Here is a 17299-nt window from a genome sequence, read left to right as displayed (position 1 = left end):
CAGTTGTGCTCAGAGACACAACTGCATGCAGTTCACTCCCACTGCTCCAAATACAAGGACCTCCTGCCCCACACAGCATGTGCCAAGGCCTGTTGAACTCACTGCCACTGGACAGCTACCAATGAGAATGACCCCCTCGTGCTGGATCATCAGCTTGGCCCCCCACTCCCTCTCGGGGCACGCTGTGCGGCGTGGCTGGGGATTGTGCAATAGCAGGCTGGGGCCGGGTCACTCCACTTCCTGCAGGAAGTAGCCAGCCCCCTGTCCCCCACAGAGGCCTGGGACCAGCCCCGCTCTGCTTCCCCCCATGCAGGCCTGGGGCCTCAGCCTGCTCTGCTCCCCTGGCTCCCAAGTTTGTGGGGCAGGGGGAACCGCCCCACAGCACTCGCCGGCAGCATGGCTGGGAGCCAGAGGAGTGGACCATGCAGTGAGTGCAGGGGCGGGGGGGCAGGGCTGGAGCAGAGCAGGGGCGGGGCCATGGCAAAGAGCCAGGCAGCCCCCACTGCAGCAGCTCCCCAACCCAGCTCACCTCCGCTCTGCCTTCTCCCCTGAGCACGCTGGCGCTGCTCCACTTCTCCTGCCTCCCAGACTTGCGGTGCCAATCAGCTGTTTAGTGCGGCAAGCCTGGGAGGGGAGGAGAATTAGAGCGGGGGCAGCGTGCTCAGGGGAGAAGACGGAGCAGAGGTGAGCTGGGACAGGGAGCAGTTCCCCTGCATGCCCCCACCCCCGTTACGAGCTGCGGGCAGCCCTCTCCCCACCCCACCCCCAGCTCCCTGCCCCAGCTCACCTCCACTCCTACGCTGCCTCTTCCCCCAAGACCCCTCCTCCTGCTCGCTGCTCTCGGCCCCCTCCCCACCCTCACTCACCCTTACGGTCATTACAAAGTGGCAAGGCAGAGTCCTCCCATTTTTAAAAGTCCTGGGGTGTTGTTCGCCCCTGTTCAGGGATCCCTGGGGCCCTGCACTTCACACAGCTCTCCCTGATTTCGGCTGTTAGTGAGGGAGCCTCACTGCTAGTGCAGACTCGGAACTTTCTTGGATGAGAGACACTGTCCCAAAGCAGGACTAATGCTTAGACCTGGTGATCAGTGATTTCAGATCTGTTGGTCTGCAACAAGACTCTACAGTAAGTCTCAGGCCTGGTCCACACTACAGTGTTAAATCGATTTAACGCTGTACCCGTCCACACTACAAGGCACTTTACATCGATTTTAAGGGCTCTTAAAATCGATTTCTGTAATACTCCCCAACGAGAGGAATAACCCTAAAATCGATATTACTATATCGATTTAGGTTTAGTGTGGACGGAAATCGAAGTTATTGGTCTCATTATTTTACTGAGCTACCCAGAGTGCACTGCTCCAGAAATCGATGGTAGCCTAGGACCATGGACGCACACCGCCGAATTAATGTGCCCTAGTGTGGAGGCGTAAAATCGATTTTATAAAACCAGTTTTATAAAACCGGTTTTAATAATTTCGATTTTATGCTGTAGTGTAGACGTGTCCTATGTCAGCTCTGTAATTACACAGAGAAGAACAAAAGGGTCAAATGGTGCCTGGAAGCCTTAAGAAGAATCCACCCCACCAAGTACAACGCTTGTTGGTACCAGCTGCTAACTCCACTGAGAATGTTTTGGGTCACTCCTTGCCTTTATCAACCTAGGGGACTGAGAGACTAGCAATTAACAGGTGCTCCAGTAGCACAATTGGTTAGTGCACAGTACTTATAGGACAGTGCTGAGAGGAGCTATGCTGAGGTTGTGAGATCAACCCTCACCTGGAGCACTGGTTTTCCTTAGCCAAATGGCTTCACCCCCTCATTTGGTCCTATGGAATGTAGAATTCCAGCCCTGGGGACATTGAAGCAGGGGAGGAATCAAAAATGCCCCTTTACTTATTAGCTCCTCTCCAGAGTGCAGGTCAGAATCTACAATCCTTTCTCCCCCACCAGCCCCTGTGCCAGGATCCTTCAAGCAGAGCCTGGAGTCCTGCCCATCCTTGACCCCTGAGCCTGGAGGGAGAGGAGCAAGGAGCCATTGTTAGAGGGCTTTCCCTTCCCCTGCCCACTTCACTGGCTCTTGTCACACAGACAGCAAGCAGCAAAAGACCAGAAGTCCGAAGCGCAGACAAAGGGATGTTTACTGGGGTTAGTTTCCAAGCAAGCACATTCCAAAGCCCTTCACACCAGTCAGGCTGATATCTATACACGGACAGAGTCTGTTCCCCTGTGTTCCCTTCCCAGCTCTGACACCACAGAACATTTACCCCACATCCCTACAGACAATTCTTTCCTGGATGCTGGCTGGTGAGTCTTGCCCACATGCTCAGGGTTTAGCTGGTCACCATATTTGGGTTCAGGAAGGAATTTTCCTCCAGGGCAGATTGGCAGAGACCCTGGGGGGTTTTCACCTTTCTCTGCAGCGCAGGGCACGGGTCACTTGCTGGAGGATTCTCTGCACCTTGAAGTCTTTAAACAATGAGTTGAGGACTTCAATAGCTCAGACATAGGTCAGGGGGTTGTTACAGGAGTGGGTGGGTGAGTGTGTGGCCTGCGTTGTGCAGGAGGTCGGACTAGACGATCATAATGGTCCCTTCTGACCTTAAAGTCTATGAGTCTATGAGCTCTGACACTGCAGAGTGTTTACCTCACGTCCCCCTTCCCAGCTCCGACACTCCTAAATGGGCTGGTTGGCTTGACCCTTTCTCCCTTCTGCAGAGCATGGTGAGGACTGCAGCTCACCCCTTGTGGGGCAGGAGGGCACAGGTGCAGGGCGCTGGGCTCCGATGCACCTGGAAGGCAGATCCGGTGGGGTGGGGCAGGGCAGGGCAGGGCAGGGCCTGTGGTTTACATTCTTCCTTGCCTGGTGCTGGGCCATTGCAAAATTCCCAGCCATGCCGCACAGCGCACCGCAAGAGGCAGGGGGGCAAGCAGATGATCCAGCACAAGGGGGGGACAGGAAATGTGGTTGGTGGGAGGAAAGGCCTTGGGTTGCACTGGGGGAGTGCAGAGCAGGGGTGACACCCCAGAAACCTGCAGCAAAGGGATGGACAGGTGGGCTGCGTGGATAGAAGAGGCAGCGAGAAGAAAAGGGGAGTGGGGTCTAATGGTCAGATTAGGTGGGGGTTGGGCTCTAAATCTGGGTCTGCGAGCGGAGGTGGGTCTAGAGGTGAGAGCAGGGGGACTGGGAGCCAGGACTCCTGGGTTCCATAGTGGTGGCTGGTTTTTCCTGGGTCTCCCTCCCTAGAGGTCCCAGCCCAGCCCCCTAGTGGAATCTGACTGGGGGAGTGGGTTGCCCTGCCACTCCAAACTCGTGATTCGAACCCCTCCTCCCACAGGCTCAGAGATCACAGAATCTCCCCACCCCAAGTCAGAAAGTAGGAGCCCCTCCCCGCATGCAGAGGAAGCTAGTGAGATTCTAGGGAGTCTCTGGCAGAGGTGACAGCACCCACCAGACACCCACTCATGGTTGCAAGGAGACCCTCCTGCACAGCCCCCTGCTACGAGGGACCGGGGCGCCCAGCCAGGGTCAGGAGGTATGCTCCCCCTGAGCCCCTCCTCCATTACTCCAGGAACAGAGCATCTTCCTAATTTGCAGGGTAATTCTCCACCCAGGCTCGTGCAAGGGTAGGAAGTGCCACCAGCATTTGCTCTAACCCCTGAGACAGAGACCAACACCTACAAAATCTCCACCAAGCATTCTCAAAACTACAATACCCACATGAGGAAATAAGGAAACAGATCAACAGAGCCAGACGTGTACCCAGAAGACTCCTACTGCAAGACAAACCCAAGAAAGAAACCAACAGGTCTTCACTGGCCATCACATACAGTCCCCAGCTAAAACCCCTCCAACGCATCATCAAGGATCTACAACCCATCCTGGACAATGATCCCACACTTTCACAGGCCTTGGGTGGCAGGCCAGTCCTTGCCCACAGACAACCTGCCAACCTGAAACGTATTCTCACCAGTAACTGCACATCGCACCATAATAACTCTAGCTCAGGAACCAATCCATGCAACAAACCTCAATGCCAACTCTGCCCACATATCTACACCAGCGACACCATCACAGGACCTAACCAGATCAGCCACACCATCATTGGTTCATTCACCTGCACATCCACCAATGTAATATACGCCATCATATGCCAGCAATGCCCCTCTGCTATGTACATCGGCCAAACTGGACAGTCTCTACGGAAAAGGATAAATGGACACTAATCAGACATTAGGAATGGCAATATACAAAAACCTGTAGGAGAACACTTCAACCTCCCTGGCCACACTATTGCAGACCTTAAGGTGGCCATCCTGCAGCACAAAAACTTCAGGACCAGACTTCAAAGAGAAACTGCTGAGCTTCAGTTCATCTGCAAATTTGACACCATCAGCTCAGGATTAAACAAAGACTGTGAATGGCTTGCCAACTACAGAACCAGTTTCTCCTCTCTTGGTTTTCACACCTCAGCTGCTAGAACAGGGCCTCATCCTCCCTGATTGAACTGACCTCGTTATCTCTAGGTTGCTTGCTAGCATATATATACCTGCCCCTGAAAATTTCCACTACATGCATCTGACGAAGTGGGTATTCACCCACGAAAGCTCATGCTACAAAACGTCTGTTAGTCTATAGGGTGCCACAGGATTCTTTGCTGCATTTACAGATCCAGACTAACACGGCTACCCCTCTGATACAGATCAGATGGTATTCCTGATGCATCTGTAAGGGCAGTGGGCCAAGTCTGGTTCTCAAGATCACTCCGAATGGCCATCAGCTGGTCATCCAGGAAATCCTGAATTCCTACACATACTAGATCCCACTGCAATGCCTTCCCAGCCTCAGTGATATTCAATATCATCTTTCCTTGGTGTAGTACTATATTACATCTGTTATCTAACTATTCTCAGGTACTGTCAAAAGGCATTAACATTAATAGCATAGGAGAGGGTTACATTATTAGTCACTGGAATGATTTCAATACGGGTAAAATTTCTAGTGGCAGAACAAACTCTTCGGGTACTTGTTATTTAAAATCCAATTAGAGAGAGCAATACATGCTGAAGGATTTATCCAGAACACAGGGCGCATCCTGTAGAATAAACCCCAAAACCCAATCAATACCACATTCCCAAGCATGGGTCCCACAAATGTCCTCCGGCCAGTGTATAATTCTTTGTTTCTTCACCAGGGTCAGTTCTTAATGTCCTTTCTAGTCAGGAAATCCTGGACCTTGGCAATTTCAGTGGAGCGAGTGTTTCTTTTTCTTTCCCAAAAACAGTCGTGGTGCAGCATCCTACAGGGGAGAGGTTACCAGCATATCACCCTGTAACGGTTTTGCTTTTTCTAGAAAAATTCAAAGGCACAATAGATCTGTCAGTGGACAAGGGAGAGGTTACTAGCACTTCACATTGTACTTTTTCCCTGCTGTCCAGAAGGCACAGTGGAGCTAGAAGGCGAAATAGGCTAATCTTCAGTAGGAGAATTCTCCCAATGTGGAGGGGTCTTTTTGCAGTGAGAATCATAGGTACAGGCAGTCAGTCTTCGGCACTTCACAGTGGTGTTGGTAGTCAGCAGGACTTAATAAGGGCCTTTCCAGCATGTCGCCAAGGCAGTCTTTGGTTGGTGGACCTTTACATCAATCTAGTTTCCTGATTCCAAGGAGTGGCAGGGCTGCTAGGGTCTTTGGGTAGCGCTTCTTTACCTGTGAGAAAAGAAACCTAGCACATTTCATTAGTGCCTGGCAGTGTTTTGCAAACCTTATAGCTGCGTGGGCAAATTCAAGCCCTCCTTTTCCTGGTTGTTAGCCAAGTCTTAACTGTGAGCAGTGTCCTTGAATGGAGTCAGTGTCTTATCTATAGCGAGAGCTTGCTAGCTAATTCTTTTTTTCCAGTTAACTCATTCTGTTCTTTGTCCTTTTCCCCTTTTTGGCTTCTTTTAACCTACAAAGGAACCTTCCACTTTTCACTTATACACCTTTTTCCAACAATGAACACATAAACATTGCCATTATACAGTACATCAGTCTTATTATTTAATGAATGTATGCCACATATACCCTTCCACTAAAATAACCTTATTACAGAGCTTTGGAGCAACAAGCCAGGACAAGCACACCCACTTTGAGGAGTTCACTTAATACAACCTCTAGTCTAATAGCTGCCCACCATCCCCAGCCCTCTGGCTAGAAATCTGAGGTAGCCAGAAGGATCCCATGTACAATATGGGGAGTGGGTTAACTTTTCATGTCCTTGCTTTCAAAGACTGTTGGTATGCAAATTTTAATAACAATTTTTAATTAAAAGATTTGGCCAATGAAGATTCCTTTTCTTATTTAAGGAAATGTATTAGACTTCAGTATATCACATTCTCCTGATTCCAAACCAGACCATCCCATAAAAACACCAAACACAACAACTCCGGCCACGAGACAAACACCACAAGACAGAACACAAAACGCAAAACACAATTCCCTTTGTGCCAGTAAATGCATGGTATATTGAATGCTGTTCAGCTGGTATCAGTTTTCTCTGATTATCTGAAAGACAAAAAAAACAGAGGTCTACCCCTTCTGGGCAGACAATCATCACTTAAAATATACAAATACCCTTGTTGACTTCAGGCAAAACAGAGGAATTACCCCATTTTTTTTTGGTATGTGTTTCACAGGCAGCCCAGGTTTCAGTGGCTCCTACCTTATCAGTTAGATAATTTGCATTAATACAGATGCTTTCTGGCTTGCTTTTTACTTTTAACTCCTGCTTTCAAACACTGAAAGAAAACATCACCACTTATAGTACCCTTAGAGCCTAATAAAATTTCAATTACATAGCACTGTCTACATTCTTCAGCTAATTCAACTAAATTGTTCATAGCCAAATGATTGCAATCCAATAATTTCTTTGCCTGAATTTATTTACAAACATTTCACAGACATTTCAAAGACACCAAGAACTTTCCTCTTCAGCATTTTTACAAAGTTCAACTACTGTTCCCTCCTGCAACTACAGAGTTAACTTCTCACTCTCCGTTAAATCACTTGCTTGTCTCCCAATAGCCACTTTTATCAACTCAAATCACCATTCCAAGTAAGTCCTGGGTATTTGAAATCCCCATGCTTACACTTACTGACTCCTTCCTTCCTCTACACCCTCAAAGTATTTCAACCTGTTTTCCAATCTCTCTGTATGTTGCCTGCCCGCCTCGGCCCGATCCTACCTTTCTTGCTGAACTGTCCCTTCCATGCGCACCAACTTGTTCCACTACCAGTTTAGCTAGGAGGGTGGGCTTCTCAACTAGCCCCCATCCCTCCTGGTCTCTTCCCTTAAACATTTTAACTCACAAGACTACCCGAGTCCTCCCTCGTGAGGCTTGCCACCTCGACAAAAACACATGGCCCATTGGGCAAAGGCTATATATTTAATATAATCCAAACCCCTTTAGAGGGTTTACCCAGAGACCCATCCATCTGTCTGCTGACACTTAAACAGACAAAAGAATTACACAGAGAGTAGAGGGAATTACAGTTTAAGCCAGGTTTTCCCACTTCTATACACTGACCGCTACAGGGGACGGGACAGAAGGATCTCAGTTCGAACTCAGATCTTCCTCGCGTGCGTGGCATCCACTCCAAGGAATTACGAACAAGAGGTTCACCAATGCCCACACTCCTAACGCCCAAATGAACAGAGCAGAAAAACAACAGTAAACCATGAAACAGAACAGAACCAGAACCAGATAGCGGTTCCTTATTCTATTAGGGCACACTTTTAATCATGATTTTCTCAACATATAACACCAACAGCACCAAGCAAACATAAAATAACAAGGGTAAAAAAAATAGATGGTGTAAATTCTGCAGGGTTATCCCCTTCTTAATTGCTCACCAAACTGTGACAAATTTCTGTTACCAATCTATCCCTTGTGTCAGGTGATCAGGCTGACATTACAGGATCATTGGGAGAAGATAAAGAAAACACACCATATAACTGAATTTTAAAGCTTCATTAGTCAGGAAAAACATTAATGCCCCAAGCCCCTTTCATACTCACACACGTACGTCCAGACTGGCCACTTCTATGTATAATGTTCAGAGAAGGGGGAGAGGTGGACGGGAGATTATCCTGTATACAGCTTGTCCAGAATTTCCAACATGCTTCCACTCTTGGGAGGGCTGTTCTCTTACACCCTGGAATCTCCTGCGGCATCTCTTTCAGAGATTCCAGTCCAGGTCAGCTGCCTGTGGCTTCTTTGGTGTCACCAAGCCACACCGGCTCCGGGGTCACAAAGGCACACTGTTGGATCTCACTGGACAGTTAAACTTTGCAAATGTAATCTCAGTTCTGTAACTTGTATTGCCTTTGGTTTGCCTCTGTCAATTTTCCTTTTTCCACAGCCAGCTCGGGCCGAAAGCAGTTTTTCTTTGTACTTAGCACAGTCTGCGTTGATTCTTGACCTTGAATGCAGAGCAACTTTCTTTTTATCCCTGAGCCAACCTGAATTTCAAATTAACCCGTTCCTTTCCTCAATAGACAAATTTGCTCATGCTATGTCAGGGCTTTTTGGTGATTAAATGCTACTCTTAGATGTATGATCTTATCTAGATTGAAGTACCTTCTAGGGGGCATTGTTTAGATGGATTTTCACCCATGTAAATATTCTAATTCTCTAAATATCTGCAGGTTGATGAACCATAATGTACGTACATGTAATATGCTGGGGTCCCTTAGGGGGTGAGGTGGAATGTTTAGGCTGTGCCCCCACCCATTTTCCACTTACACACACACAGAGGGTGCCCTGTCCGCGCTAGCAGCTCATAAACTAAGGATTTTCCCTACAGGGTACTCACACAGGAGAGGCTAACGAGGATGGCCACGACCCTCCTACACCTCCCTTCAGCAAAGAGTGTCGGCTAGTCTCTGAGAGACGGTGCCGCTTACTATGATTGCATCCAGTGAGATGATCAGACTGTCAGTAGCCCACATGGAAAGGAAAGGGGAAGGGAAGATTGGTATACACACTCCTAGACCCAGGTAGCTTCCTCACCGGACGATGCAAGGCCGAGTCAGCCCAAACAGGGAGAGAGTGCACTAGGACATAGGGTCTCCCCTTTCTAGACAGGTCCCTCCTTTGTCCCTGCACTATCTTTAACCTGCTTTTGAATCCTTGCAGTCCGCCAGACAGGGGGAAGAACAGGAGCTACGGTGGGGGATTTTTTTACAAGAGCTCTCCATACAAACAGCTTCAGAAGCTACCCGTTCACTGACAAAACAGGAGTAATTGGAGGATCGTGTTATAATTAAGTGATCCTTCCGGTGGCCACCTTTTCTGGTCCTCTAGTTGATATTGAGGCCAGTGTGCTATACAGAACTTTTTCAGTTTATTCTTAGTCATCGGATCCGAACCAAACACCTTCCAATTCACTAGATTGCATTCTAGGGGTGTGCACCATGCCCTCCCCACTTTACTCTGTCTCTGCCCCATGCCGCAGGAAGACACTGGGCGTCCCAGGTCCTAAGAGACAAAGTCCAGGCAACTGGACTGTTCCTACCTTATCCAAGGGAATGGTTCCTCACCATCGCCCTCAACTGCTTCTCCACTACTCGAGCGTGTTGCACCGTTGCGCCCTCTGAGGTCGGTCGAACTGCGTCTCCACCCAGGCCCCAGGTGAGGTCACCGGTGTGCACTGGGCGTCGGTTGTCGCCGCGATCCATTGACCACCAGGAGGGATCCGGGCAAGGCTAATTTTAGCCTCGAGCCCACCCAGGGACGCCAAAACTGTTGCAGGCACAAAGGGTGCCTGAGGCGAGCAACAGTGGTTCGTTGCCCAGAGTGCGAAGCACCAATGAACACACACCAGAGTGGAGAAGCAAGCAAAGTTTATTTGAGATCTCGAAGCGGTGCAAGGAGACGAACGCCTCAAATCATGCACCCCTAAACAAGCGGATTTTCCCTTTTTATAAGTTTTTTTTTCTCTTTCTTCCCTCTCGCCTCCTCCTCCTCCTTCCTCCCCCTGTAGCAGTAACGTAAGCGCAGGTGCATTAAGTAATCGTGGCCGTGGCAGCTTGTTAGTAAGTTTTTCTTCTGCAAGTTATCTAGTCCATCTGCTAAAGGTGCACAGGCCTCATCACCACTGCTTTAGACTGGTTTTAGCTGTGCTGCAACTGACAACTTACTGTTACACATTTAATTTCAAATCTGCTAGCTTTTTAGATCAAGCAGAGTTCAACATGGAGGAGCTTTGGTTCACTGCGGCTAGATTTATGCCTAATGACACCAACACTGGGGAGCGACCGTTCCTGCGGGGGTGGGGTGCTGTGTACTTTCCCAGCTCTGCGAGGGGTCTGGGGAGCGGCCGTTCCTGCGGGGGCAGGGTGCTGCCTTCCCTCCCCAGTTCTGTGAGGGGACTGGGAAACGGCCGTTCCTGCGGCGACGGGGCGCTGCCTTCATTCCCAGCTCTGTGAGGGGTCTAGGGAGCGGCCGTTCCTGCAGGGGCGGGGTGCTGGGTCCCCTCCCCACCTTAGTGAGGGGTCTGGGGAGAGGCCATTGCAGTGGGGGTGGGGCACTGCCTTCCCTCCCCAGCTCTGCGAGGGGACTTTGGAGTGGCTGTTCCTGAGGGGGAGGGGCGCTGTGTTCCCTGCCCCACTCTGCTAGGAGACTGGGGAGCGGCCGATCAATCAGGGGCGGGGCACTGGGTTCCCTCCCCAGCTCTGCCAGCGGACTGGGGAGCGGCCATTTATTTGGGGGCGGGGCGCTGGATTCCTTCCTCATCTCTGCGATGGGACTGGGGAGCGACCGTTACAGCGGGGGAAGGGCACTGCCGTCTTTCCCCAGCTCTACCAGGGCACTGGGCACTGGCAGTCCAAGCGGGGGTGGGGCGCTGGTTTCCATCTCTGGCTCTGCGAGGGACTGGGGAGCGGCCATTCAAGTGGGGGCAGGGCGCTGTGTTCCTTCCCCAGCTCCGTGAGGGGACTGGGCACTGGGTTCCATCACAGGCTCTGTGAGGGGACTCGGGAGCGGCTGTTCCTGCAGGGGCGGGGCGCTGCCTTCCTTCCCCAGCTCTGCGAGGGGACTGGGGAGCGGCCATTCCTGCAAGGGCAGGGAGCTGTGATCCCCTCCCAGCTCTGCGATGGGACTTGAGAGTGGCCATTCCAGCGAGGGTAAGGCTCTGCCTTCCCTCCCCAGCTCAGCCAGGGGACTGGGCAGTGACAATTCAAATGGGGGCGGGACACTGCCTTCCCTCCCCAGCTGTACCAGAAGACTGGGGAACCGCCATTCCTGCGGGGGCAGGGCGCTGGGTTCCGTTCTCAGCTCTGTGAGGGGACTGGGGAGCAGCCATTCCAGCGGGGGCAGGGTGCTGCCTTCCCTCCCAGCTCTGTCAGGAGACTGGGGAGTGGCCGTTCCAGCGGGGGCGAGGTGCTGCCTTTCCTCCCCAGGTTTGACGGTGCTGCCCGTGGGAGCCAGCTGAGGTCACTCAATCAGGGTGAACTGCAAACGAAAAGGGGCAGACAAACCCCAAATTCTGGTGATTATTCCAATACTTAGATTTACCAAGCCAGCCCAAAACAGCTTCTATAGTACCTCACTGGTTACTTAGAAGTCCAAACCATGCAGTTTCCTTAAAGTGCCCAGCCTCAGGCCTCCGTCCAGACACACCTATCAGATATGATGATGATTCCTGAAAATCTTACTTCATCATATAAAAGAAAAGGTTCTTCCAATCCCAAAGGATCAACCACAAACCCAGGTTCAATTATAACTCAGAGCTTACCCACAATACACGCTATAGCCAAATCTTGTTAACTAAGCTAAAATGTATTAGAAAAGAAAAGAAAGAGAGTGTTGGTTAAAAGATAAATACACATACAGACTTGAATTCAATTTTTGAGGTTCAGATACATAGTAGAGGTGAGCTTGTAGTAGCCAAAAGTCCTTTTAGAAATAGTCCATAGGTTATAGTCCAATGTCCATACTCAGGGTGGCTCCAGTCAATGACTGGGGATCTCATTCCTTGTGGCTTAAGGTTTCCCCTTCTTGAAACCCAAAGCAGATTTGAGATGAAGAAGGATCGTGTCCCAGGCTTCTTATACATTTCCAGCAGCCTTTCGGCCTTAGAAAACAATAGGCTTAACTCCTTCTCCCAAACATCCTAGCAATTAGCACAGAGTAATTTATCCATTAAACAGTTCAGATACAGGTTACCACGACCTTCAAAGAGACATATAGACAATAATGCTATTTCACTCAAGTATCATCTTAAATGCTAATATTCCTTTTTTGATCTTTAAATTAAAACTATAGCAATAGACAAGACTTGTTTGCTTACATCACAAGATCTGAGGAAACACCTCCCCTTCTACCTCTAACAATGCAGACTTGCATTTCAAAGCTCTATTCATTTACATATCTTGCTATCCAGTTCTTAAGGTTCACTCATGGGTCAGGTCAGTTGGTGAGATGAGTTAATTAACTCTTTCTGGCCCTGTCTCCTTTCAATGAGATATTATATTATACTCATAACATCACACCAGGTCTGCGAGGGGAGTGGAAAGTGACCATTCCTGCTGGTGCGGGGCACTGGGTTCCCTTCCCAGCTTTGCGAGGGGACTGGGGAGCGGCGGTGCCAGCGGGGGCGGGGCGCTGCCTTCCCTCCCCAGCTATGCGACGGGAATGGGGAGCGGCCGTTCCTCCGGGTGCAGAGCGCTTCCTTCCATAGCCAGCTCTGCCAGGGAGTTGGGGAGCAGCCGTTCCTGTGGGGGCGTGGTGCTGGGTTCCCGCCCCAGCTCTACGAGGGGACTGGGGAGTGGCCGTTCCTGTGGGTGTGGGGCGCTGGTTTCCCTCCCCAGCTCTGCCAGGGGACTGGGGAGTGGCCGTTCCTTCGGGATTGGGGCACTGCCTCCCCTTGGCAGCTGTGCGAGGGGACTGGGGAGCAGCCGTTCCTGCGGGGACGGGGAGCTCGGTTCCTTTCCCAGCTCTGCAAGGCCACTGGGGAGCGGTCGTTCCTGTGGGGGTGCGGCACTTCCTTCCCTCCCCAGCTCTGCCAGGGGACTGGGGAGCGGCTGTTTGGGGGGGGGAGGGCTCTGCCTTCCCTCCCCAGCTATGCCAGGGGACTGGGGAGCAGCCATTCCAGCGGGGGTGGGGCTTTATGTTCCCTCTCTGGCTCTGCAAGGGGATTGAGGAGTGGCCGTTCCAGTTTGGTCGGGGCGCTTCCTTCCCTACCCAGCTGTACAGTGGGACTGGGGAGTGGCCGTTGCTGCGAGGGCAAGGCACTGATTTCTCTCGCCAGCTCTGCGAGGGGACTGAGGAGCCACCGACCATGCTGGGGCGGGGCACTGGGTTCCCTCCCTGGGTCTGCCAGGGCACTGGGGAGCGGCCGTTCCCGAGGGTGCTGCGCGTTGAGTTCCCTCCCCGGCTCTGAGAGGGGACTGGGGATAGGCCGTACCAGGGACGGTGGGGAGCTGCCTCTCCTCCCCAGATCTGCGAGGGGACAAGGGTGTGACCGTGCCTGTGGGGGCGGTTTGCTGCCCTTCCTTCCCAGCTCTGAGATGAAACAAGGGAGCAGCCATTCCGGCGGGGACGGGGCGCTGCCTTCTTCCCCAGCTCTGCGAGGGGACTAGAGAGCGGCCGTTCCTGCGGGGGTCAGGTGCTGGGTTCCCCTCCCAGCTCTGGGAAGGGACTGGGCAGCGGTCGTTCCTGTGGTGGTCGGGCGCTATGTTCCCTTCCCAGCTGTGCAATGGGAATGGGGAGCAGCCGTTCCAGCAGGGGCGGGGTGCCACCTTCTCTCCCCAGCTCTGTGAAGGAACTAGGAAGCGGCCATCCCTGCAGAGATGGGGCGCTGCCTTCCCTCCCCGGCTCTGCGAGGGGACTGGTGAGCGGCCGGTGAAGCAGGGGCGGGGCTGTGCCTTAACTCCCCAGCTCTGCCAGGAGAGTTGTGGGTGGGGCACTGGGTGGGGCACTGGGTTCCCTTCCCAGCTCTGGGAGGGCACTGCGGAGCGGCCGTTCCAGCGGGGGGTGGGGGGCTGCGTTCCCTCTCCAGCTTTTGCAGGGAACTGGGGAGTGGCCATTCCTGCGGGGCCAGTGCACTGGTTTCCCTCCCCAGCTCTGCGAGGGGACTAGGGAGCAGCCATTCCTGCGGCAGCAGGGTGCTGGGTTCCCCTCCCAGCTCTTTGAGGGGACTGGGTGTCACAGAATGTGGGGGAGTCCGGTCCTGCACCCCTCTTCCTGGGACTCACAGTGACTCTCAGGCAGCCAGTAAAACAGAAGGTTTATTGGACAACAGGAATGCAGGTTACAGCAGAGCTTGCAGGCACAGTCAGGACCCCTCAATCGAGTCCTTCTGGAGTTTCAGGGTGCTTGGGTCCAGCATAGGATCCCCTGAATTCTCCTCACCTATCCCAAAACTGAAACTGAACTGCCCCTCCTCCAGCCGGCAGATTGCTTTGTCCAGCTTCCCAGGAAAAGGTGCTAACCCCCTCCCCCCTACCTGGCTAAGGTTACAGGGTTAAAGATCCGCTCCCTCACCTGAAGACATCCCCGACTCTCCCATCCCCCACACAGACAGCCCCTACTCCATCACACTGGGCAGCTGTCATTCCTCCGGGGGTGGGGTGCTGGATTCCCTTCCCAGCTCTGCGATGGGACTGGGGAGCGGCCAGTCCAGCGGGGGTAAGGAGATGCCTTCCCTACCCAACTCTACCTGGGGACTGGGCAGTGGCAGTTCCAGCAGGGGCGGGGCGCTGGGATCCATCCCCGGCTCTGCGAGGGGACTGGGGAGCGGCCGTTCCACCAGGGGCGGGGCCCTAGGTTCCCTCCAAGCTCTGCGAGAGGAGTGAGGAGCGACCGTTCCTGCAGGGGTGTTGGTGTCACTAGGCATAACCCTAGGTAAGTCGGCAGGGTGGTAGACCACAAGTGTCAATGAAGCCCTCCTGTTGTAGACCACAATGAACCCATGTTCCTCCATGTTTAACACTTTGTGTAACCTAGTGTAACCTAATATGTTAAGAGCTGTAAAACGTACTGTCAGCAGTTACTTTTCTGATTGTAACAGCCAGTTTCCTGCTGTAACACACTGGAGCTGAATTGAAGCAAGTTTCAAGGTCACTTTTAGATACAGTATCCATGTCTCAGCAGCGGAGAGGGTGGAGGAAGGGGGAAAACAAAGGATTGAGTGAGAAAAGACACTGCAGCTGGATGGGACAGGATGGGGGAGTGAGAGATCAGCTAGTCAGCAAGAAATAGTTCTCAGAAAACAACTGGGATATAAAGGGAGGAAGCCGCTTGTGTAGGGGGCTGGATCTGAGGCATGTCAAGTCTCCCAGCACCGCTTTGAGATCTCAAATAAACTTTGTTTGCTTCTCCACCCTGGTGTGTGTTCATTGGCGCTAAGCACTCCAGGCACAAACCACTGCTGCTTGCCTCGGGCACCCTCTGTGCCTGCAACAGGGGTAGGGCGCTCTTTCCCTCCCCAGCTCTGCCAGGGGATTGGGGAGCGACCGTTCAAGTGGGCCAGGGTGCTGCCTTCCCTCCCCAGCTCTGCCAGGGGACTGGGGAGCGGCCGTTCCTGCTGGGGCGGGGTGCTGCCTCCCTCCGTAGCTCTGCGAGTGGACTGTGGGGCCGCCATTCCAGAGGGGTGGGTGGGCTGCTTTCCCACTCGAGTTCTGAGAGGGGATTGGGGGTGGCCATTCCTGCAGGGGCGGGGCGCTGTGTTCCCTCTCCAGCTCTGTGAGGGCACTGGGGAGCGGCCATTCCCACGAGGGCGGGGCGCTGTGTTCCCTCCCCAGTACTGCGATGGGACTGGGAAGCAGCCGTTCCTGCAGGGGCGGGGCGCTGTGTTCCCTCCAGTCGTGCGAAGGGACTGGGGAGCGGCTGTTCCTTCGGGGGCGGGAGCTCCCTTCCTTCCCCAGCTGTGCGAGGGGAATGGGGAGCGGACATTCGTGTGGGGGTGGGCTATGCCATCCCTCACCAGCTCTGCGAGGGGACTGGGGAGCGGCTGTTCCTGCGGGGGCGGGGCGTTCCCTTCCCTCCCCAGCTGTGCGAGGGGATGGAGGAACTGCTGTTCCTGCAGGGGCGGGGAGCTGGGATCCCTCCCCTGCTCTATGAGGGGACTGGGTAATGGCCGTTCCTGCTGGAGCGAGGCACTGCCTTCCCTCCCCAGCTCTGCGAGGGCGCGGGAGAGAGGCCATTCCTGCGGGGGTGGGGCGCTGGATTCCCCTCCCAGCTCTGATAGGGAACTGGGACCCGGTCTTTCCTGCGGGGGCGGAGTGCTTCCTTCCCTCCCCACCTCTGCGAGCAGATTGTGAAGCTGACATTCCAGCGAGGGCGGGACGCTGCTTTCTCGCCCCAGCTCCCCGAGAAGACTGGGGTGCAGTAGTTCCTACGGGGGCGAGACGCTGGGTTCCCTCCCCAGCTCTGCCAGGGGGATGAGGAGTGGCCGTTCCTGCAGGGGTGGAGCGCTGCTTTCCCTCCCCACTTCTGAAAGGGGACTGGGGAGCGGAGGTCCCAGTGGCGACGGGGTACTGGGTTTCCTTCCCAGCTCTGTGAGGGGACTGGGTACAGGCCGTTCCTGCGGGGGCGGGGCGCTGCCTTCCCTCCCCAGCTCTGCGAGGGGAATGGGGAGCGGCCATTCCTACAGAGACGGGGCTCAGCCTTCCCTCCTCAGCTTTGCCAGGGGACAGGGGAGCAGCTGTTCCTGCGGGGGCGGAGCACTGGGTTCGCTCCCCAGCTCTGCGAGGGAACTGCGGAGCGGCGGTTCCAGTGGGTGGGGAGCGCTGTCTTCCCTCCCCAACTCTATGAGGGGATTGGGGAGCATCCGTTCCAGCGGGGGTAGGGCGCTGGGTTCTCTCCCCGGCTCTGCGATGGGACTGAGGAGCATCCATTCCTGCAGCGACGGGGCTCTGCATTCCCTCCCCAGCTCTTCCAGGGGAGTGGGGACCGTTCATTCCTCCGGGGGCTGGGAGCTGCCTTCCCTCCCTGGCTCTCCAATGGGACTGGACAGTGGCTGTTCGAGCGGGGTGGGCCACTGGGTTCCCTCCCCACCTCTGCCAATGGACTGGGCAGAGTTCCCGCGCATCAGGCTTCAAGTTGAGAATAATTTCCTATTCCCGCTCTGTGGGAGGGGAGACTTTTAAACACGCTCTCTGTGCGACTGCACATGGCTAAGCAAAGAGAACAAATCCAAATCCCCCCTGTGCTTTGGGAGCCAGGTTTGCGGTGGGAATTCTGTAGTTCAGATGACTTCACACTTGGTCATTGTGATTCTTTACCAGTTTCTCTGGCATTGGGGCACATTTGCACTTCA

The 17299-nt window shown here is 53.5% G+C and overlaps 1 non-coding gene across 1 annotated transcript; it reads left to right on the top strand.

Moving 5' to 3' along the window:
* The first annotated feature begins 1692 nt into the window (after positions 1 to 1692).
* Positions 1693 to 1786, top strand: TRNAI-UAU (transfer RNA isoleucine (anticodon UAU)). Its single transcript has 2 exons — positions 1693 to 1730; positions 1751 to 1786. It is a non-coding gene; the product is annotated as a tRNA-Ile (tRNA).
* The last annotated feature ends 15513 nt before the right edge of the window (positions 1787 to 17299 follow it).

Source organism: Gopherus flavomarginatus, chromosome 9 (genome assembly GCF_025201925.1).
Source record: "Gopherus flavomarginatus isolate rGopFla2 chromosome 9, rGopFla2.mat.asm, whole genome shotgun sequence".
NCBI classification, from domain to species: Eukaryota; Metazoa; Chordata; order Testudines; family Testudinidae; genus Gopherus; species Gopherus flavomarginatus.
The sequence above is the reverse complement of the archived record's forward strand: the minus strand, read 5'-3'. Positions and strand labels throughout refer to the sequence as shown.